Here is a 6000-nt window from a genome sequence, read left to right on the forward strand (position 1 = left end):
ACACAGACCATCCCCTGGCATGGTGCTATATTAACACAGACCATCCCCTGGCATGGCATGGTGCTATATTAACACAGACCATCCCCTGGCATGGTGCAATATTAACACAGACCATCCCCTGGCATGGCACAGTGCTATATTAACACAGACCATCCCCTGGCATGGTGCTATATTAACCAGACTATCCCCTGGCATGGCGCTATATTAACACAGACCATCCCCTGGCATGGTGCTATATTAACATAGACCCTCCCCTGGCATGGTGCTATATTAACACAGACCATCCCCTGGCATGGTGCTATATTAACACAGACCATCCCCTGGCATGGCATGGTGCTATATTAACACAGACCATCCCCTGGCATGGTGCTATATTAACACAGACCATCCCCTGGCATGGTGCTATATTAACACAGACCATCCCCTGGCATGGTGCTATATTAACACAGACCATCCCCTGGCATGGTGCTATATTAACACAGACCATCCCCTGGCATGGTGCTATATTAACACAGACCATCCCCTGGCATGGCATGGTGCTATATTAACACAGACCATCCCCTGGCATGGCATGGTGCTATATTAACACAGACCATCCCCTGGCATGGTGCTATATTAACACAGACCATCCCCTGGCATGGTGCTATATTAACACAGACCATCCCCTGGCATGGTGCTATATTAACACAGACCATCCCCTGGCATGGTGCTATATTAACACAGACCATCCCCTGGCATGGTGCATATATTAACACAGACCATCCCCTGGCATGGTGCTATATTAACACAGACCATCCCCTGGCATGGTGCTATATTAACCAGACCATCCCCTGGCATGGTGCTATATTAACCAGACCATCCCCTGGCATGGTGCTATATTAACACAGACCATCCCCTGGCATGGTGCTATATTAACACAGACCATCCCCTGGCATGGCACAGTGCTATATTAACACAGACCATCCCCTGGCATGGTGCTATATTAACACAGACCATCCCCTGGCATGGTGCTATATTAACACAGACCATCCCCTGGCATGGTGCTATATTAACACAGACCATCCCCTGGCATGGTGCTATATTAACACAGACCATCCCCTGGCATGGCATGGTGCTATATTAACCAGACCATCCCCTGGCATGGCACAGTGCTATATTAACACAGACCATCCCCTGGCATGGTGCTATATTAACACAGACCATCCCCTGGCATGGCATGGTGCTATATTAACACAGACCATCCCCTGGCATGGCATGGTGCTATATTAACCAGACCATCCCCTGGCATGGCACAGTGCTATATTAACACAGACCATCCCCTGGCATGGTGCTATATTAACACAGACCATCCCCTGGCATGGTGCTATATTAACACAGACCATCCCCTGGCATGGTGCTATATTAACCAGACCATCCCCTGGCATGGTGCTATATTAACACAGACCATCCCCTGGCATGGTGCTATATTAACCAGACCATCCCCTGGCATGGTGCTATATTAACACAGACCATCCCCTGGCATGGTGCTATATTAACCAGACCATCCCCTGGCATGGTGCTATATTAACCAGACCATCCCCTGGCATGGTGCTATATTAACACAGACCATCCCCTGGCATGGTGCTATATTAACACAGACCATCCCCTGGCATGGCACAGTGCTATATTAACACAGACCATCCCCTGGCATGACACAGTACTATATTAACACAGACCATCCCCTGGCATGGCACAGTGCTATATTAACACAGACCATCCCCTGGCATGACACAGTGCTATATAAGAGCACACTACCCCTATGTCAAGAGAGAAGGTATTGGCCCAGGGTGGAAACTGCAAAAATTGCAACAACCTCTGTCAACATGTACAAGTCTGGAACAGTAATGGTGCAGGGCAAACTCATGCAGTTTTACGGGATCAACGAGAGAGAGAGAGAGAGAGAGAGAGAGAGAGAGAGAGAGAGAGAGAGAGAGAGAGAGAGAGAGAGAGAGAGAGCAGAGAGAGAGAGAGAGAGAGCAGAGCAGGAATAGCCTGCTCCCCCATCCTGAGTGAGTCTGATCACACCTCATCCTCAAACTGTCCTGCATACGAGCAGCCCCAAGAGGAGAGTCAGCCCCCCAGCACTGAGCAGACCCAGGTCCACAACTGCTCTGCTCCTCCATTGTTGAGAGAGAGAAATTCACCAAGCTGAAGAGAGAGATGGTGGAGATCAGATAGCTAGTCCACACACCCCAGACAGAACGGACCCACAAAACAGAGCATAACAGCAACACCCCCCCCCCCCCAACAAGACCCGGAGGGCAGAACGTGTAGCTGGACGGCTGTCTGAGAGAGCTGGCTGCTCTGCGGACTGAGGTGAGAGAACTTAAAGAGGAGAGAGAGGAACACATGTCACAGGTAACAGCAGTGAATGAGGAGGGAGAGGAACACATCACAGCTAACAGCAGTGAAGGAGGAGGGAGAGGAACACATCACAGCTAACAGCAGTGAAGGAGGAGGGAGAGGAACACATCACAGCTAACAGCAGTGAAGGAGGAGGGAGAGGAACACATCACAGCTAACAGCAGTGAAGGAGGAGGGAGAGGAACACATCACAGCTAACAGCAGTGAAGGAGGAGGGAGAGGAACACATCACAGCTAACAGCAGTGAAGGAGGAGGGAGAGGAACACATGGAACAGCTAACAGCAGTGAAGGAGGAGGGAAGGAACACATCACAGCTAAAAGCAGAACACATCACAGCTAACAGCAGTGAAGGAGAAGACAGGGGAACACATCACAGCTAACAGCAGTGAAGGAGGAGGGAGAGGAACACATCACAGCTAACAGCAGTGAAGGAAGAGGGAGAGGTACACATCACAACTAACAGCAGTGAAGGAGGAGGGAGAGGAACACATGTCACAGCTAACAGCAGTGAAGGAGGAGGGAGAGGAACACATGTCACAGCTAACAGCAGTGAAGGTGGAGGGAGAGGAACACGTCACAGCTAACAGCAGTGAAGGAGGAGGGAGAGGAACACATCACAGCTAACAGCAGTGAAAGACGAGGGAGAGGAACACGTGGAACAGCTAACAGCAGTGAAAGACGAGGGAGAGGAACACATGGAACAGCTGACAGCAGTGAAGGAGGAGGGAGAGGAATACATGTCACAGCTAACAGCAGTGGAGGAGGAGGGAGAGGAACACATCACAGCTAACAGCAGTGGAGGAGGAGGGAGAGGTACACATCACAGCTAACAGCAGTGAATGAGGAGGGAGAGGAGCACATGCAACAGCTAACAGCAGTGAAGGAAGAGGGAGAGGAACACATCACAGCTAAAAGCAGTGAATGAGGAGGGAGAGGAACACATCACAGCTAACAGCAGTGAAGGAAGAGGGAGAGGTACACATCACAACTAACAGCAGTGAAGGAAGAGGGAGAGGAATACATCACAGCTAACAGCAGTGAAGGAAGAGGGAGAGGCACACATCACAACTAACAGCAGTGAAGGCGGAGGGAGAGGAACACATGTCACAGCTAACAGCAGTGAAGGAGGAGGGAGAGGAACACATGTCACAGCTAACAGCAGTGAAGGGGGAGGGAGAGGAACACATCACAGCTAACAGCAGTGAAAGACGAGGGAGAGGAACACATGGAATAGCTAACAGCAGTGAAGGAGGAGGGAGAGAAATACATGTCACAGCTAACAGCAGTGAATGAGGAGGGAGAGGAACACATCACAGCTAACAGCAGTAAAGGAGGAGGGAGAGGAACACATCACAGCTAACAGCAGTGAAGGAAGAAGGAGAGGAACACATCACAACTAACAGCAGTGAAGGAGGAGGGAGAGGAACACATGGAACAGCTAACAGCAGTGAAGGAGGAGGGAGAGGAATACATGGAACAGCTAACAGCAGTGAAGGAGGAGGGAGAGGAACACATGGAACAGTTAACAGCAGTGAAGGAGGAGGGAGAGGAACACATCACAGCTAACAGCAGTGAAGGAAGAGGGAGAGGAACACATCACAGCTAACAGCAGTGAAGGAAGAGGGAGAGGAACACATCACAACTAACAGCAGTGAAGGAGGAGGGAGAGGAACACATGTCACAGCTAACAGCAGTGAAGGAGGAGGGAGAGGAACACATCACAGCTAACAGCAGTGAAGGAAGAGGGAGAGGAACACATCACAACTAACAGCAGTGAAGGAGGAGGGAGAGGAACACATGTCACAGCTAACAGCAGTGAAGGAGGAGGGAGAGGAACACATGTCACAGCTAACAGCAGTGAAGGAAGAAGGAGAGGAACACATCACAACTAACAGCAGTGAAGGAGGAGGGAGAGGAACACATGTCACAGCTAACAGCAGTGAAGGAGGAGGGAGAGGAACACATCACAGCTAACAGCAGTGGAGGAGGAGGGAGAGGAACACATGGAACAGCTAACAGCAGTGAAGGAGGAGGGAGAGGAACACATGGAACAGCTAACAGCAGTGAAGGAGGAGGGAGAGGTACACATCACAACTAACAGCAGTGAAGGAAGAAGGAGAGGTACACATCACAGCTAACAGCAGTGAAAGACGAGGGAGAGGAACACATGTCACAGCTAACAGCAGTGAAGGAGGAGGGAGAGGAACACATGTCACAGCTAACAGCAGTGAAGGAGTAGGGAGAAGAACACATGTCACAGCTAACAGCAGTGAAAGATGAGGGAGAGGAACACATGGAACAGCTAACAGCAGTGAAGGAGGAGGGAGAGGAATACATGGAACAGCTAACAGCAGTGAAGGAGGAGGGAGAGGAACACATGGAACAGCTAACAGCAGTGAAGGAGGAGGGAGAGGAACACATCACAGCTAACAGCAGTGAAGGAAGAGGGAGAGGAACACATCACAGCTAACAGCAGTGAAGGAAGAGGGAGAGGAACACATCACAACTAACAGCAGTGAAAGAGGAGGGAGAGGAACACATGTCACAGCTAACAGCAGTGAAGGAGGAGGGAGAGGAACACATCACAGCTAACAGCAGTGAAGGAAGAGGGAGAGGAACACATCACAACTAACAGCAGTGAAGGAGGAGGGAGAGGAACACATGTCACAGCTAACAGCAGTGAAGGAGGAGGGAGAGGAACACATGTCACAGCTAACAGCAGTGAAGGAAGAAGGAGAGGAACACATCACAACTAACAGCAGTGAAGGAGGAGGGAGAGGAACACATGTCACAGCTAACAGCAGTGAAGGAGGAGGGAGAGGAACACATCACAGCTAACAGCAGTGGAGGAGGAGGGAGAGGAACACATGGAACAGCTAACAGCAGTGAAGGAGGAGGGAGAGGAACACATGGAACAGCTAACAGCAGTGAAGGAGGAGGGAGAGGAACACATCACAGCTAACAGCAGTGAAGGAAGAAGGAGAGGTACACATCACAGCTAACAGCAGTGAAAGACGAGGGAGAGGAACACATGTCACAGCTAACAGCAGTGAAGGAGGAGGGAGAGGAACACATGTCACAGCTAACAGCAGTGAAGGAGGAGGGAGAAGAACACATGTCACAGCTAACAGCAGTGAAAGATGAGGGAGAGGAACACATGGAACAGCTAACAGCAGTGAAGGAGGAGGGAGAGGAATACATGTCACAGCTAACAGCAGTGAATGAGGAGGGAGAGGAACACATCACAGCTAACAGCAGTGAAGGAGAAGACAGGGGAACACATCACAGCTAACAGCAGTGAAGGTGGAGGGAGAGGAACACGTCACAGCTAACAGCAGTGAAGGAGGAGGGAGAGGAACACATCACAGCTAACAGCAGTGAAGGAGGAGGGAGAGGAACACATCACAGCTAACAGCAGTGAAAGACGAGGGAGAGGAACACATGGAACAGCTAACAGCAGTGAAGGAGGAGGGAGAGGAACACATGGAACAGCTAACAGCAGTGAAGGAGGAGGGAGAGGAATTCATGTCACAGCTAACAGCAGTGAAGGAGGAGGGAGAGGAACACATCACAGCTAACAGCAGTGAAGGAGGAGG

At 50.5% G+C, this 6000-nt stretch overlaps 1 protein-coding gene across 1 annotated transcript in view; it reads right to left on the minus strand.

Moving 5' to 3' along the window:
- The window catches only part of kank4 (KN motif and ankyrin repeat domains 4), a 156944-nt gene that overhangs the window by 25720 nt on the left and 125224 nt on the right, over nt 1–6000 (minus strand). The gene's annotated exons all lie outside the window — the stretch shown is intronic.

The sequence above is a fragment of the Oncorhynchus gorbuscha genome, linkage group LG15, assembly GCF_021184085.1.
Source record: "Oncorhynchus gorbuscha isolate QuinsamMale2020 ecotype Even-year linkage group LG15, OgorEven_v1.0, whole genome shotgun sequence".
Lineage (NCBI taxonomy): Eukaryota > Metazoa > Chordata > Actinopteri > Salmoniformes > Salmonidae > Oncorhynchus > Oncorhynchus gorbuscha.